The sequence below is a fragment of the Sminthopsis crassicaudata genome, chromosome X (genome assembly GCF_048593235.1).
Source record: "Sminthopsis crassicaudata isolate SCR6 chromosome X, ASM4859323v1, whole genome shotgun sequence".
Taxonomy (NCBI): domain Eukaryota; kingdom Metazoa; phylum Chordata; class Mammalia; order Dasyuromorphia; family Dasyuridae; genus Sminthopsis; species Sminthopsis crassicaudata.
Window position 1 is genome coordinate 34,093,964 of NC_133623.1, and position 1,372 is coordinate 34,095,335.

The window sequence follows — 1,372 nt, forward strand, 5'->3', positions numbered from 1 at the left end:
AAGTGTTCAACACAAGATTTTGCAAAGGTGAATGTTGAAAACTCTTTTTGCATGTCTTTTGGGAAAAAAGCTATTACTAAAAATATATATATATATAAAAAAATAAAATATTCAATTCCAAAACAATATTGATTGCCCTGGATCACAGGTTAAGGGCCTAGTGATTTCAGGCATCTCATATCTCTGTGGTCTGTAGGTAGGGCCCATGCTGTCCTCAAGGTCTTATACTCCCATCTAAGGCTGGAACAGCATCTCTAAGCATTTCAATGAATATCAGTGGTAATATCTGATTGCCTGAATCCCTGTCCAATGATTTGTGGACAGTGTGGCCAACCCCATGTAAAAGATGTAGGAAAAATACTGAGAGCAGAAAAACTTTCAACTAATCTCCCTTCTCCCTTGGGGCAACAATAGATTGTTTTCTCTAGCAAGCTCTCTTCTCCCTTTTGCTCCTAGAATTCCTAAGACACTTTCTAATCAACCCAATCAGAGGATGTGTCTTGTAAGGGCAATTTAAAACAACAAAAAAAAGAAGCTACCAGACAAGGTAGAACTTCCTACATAGGTTTAGAAAAAGATTACAATGAAATGTGGTTGTTCATTTGGAGAGGGGGAGCCACAGGAAAGATCCTATTTCCTGTAGCTCCAAGCAGGGAAAAGGGTCATGTTCATAAAATTACTGAGATTAATCATTTGTTCTTGAACCCTTATTCTGCTCCAATCAAAATTGGAGAAAATTCTATCAAAGTTTGGTATCTGAGGCCCCAGATTTGTAAACTGTAGATTCTAAGTTCACTTGCTCAACTATAGGATGCTAGGTCTTCCACCTTTGTTTTGCCTTGTAACGGTGAGCAAGCCCAGCATGACAGAGATCACAGCTACATGGAAAGTCCTCCAAAATATTTTTGTACCTCTGGGCCAATCCTTTCTCCAAGAGAAAAAGGTGACTGTTTTATGATTACTGAACACAGCTGATGAGCACTTACTTAGGTTACGGATTATGATAGTTTCATCCAATTTATGCTGGGATTCATATATTTAGCCTATATATTGTACGTTAACCGATGAAATTGCCGTTCTATGTTTAGCTTGACTGTAACCCTATGAAAGTATAGCCCTAAAGGCAACTCAGATCATTTGGAAGATCTGAAGTTCACTTCATTAGAAGGGACTATGGATCACTTAAGAAAGTACCCTTGGCTTAGAGCTCTACCTAGGTCTTATTGTAGGTGGGATCCTTTTAATTCCCACCTAACCCAAATGGCAAAAAAAAAAAAAAAAATAGTCCCAATTTACCTACCACATCATCTTCTCATAACGGAGCTATATGTTTTAGATTTATTCAGCTAGACAATGAAGGAGTGACAAATTA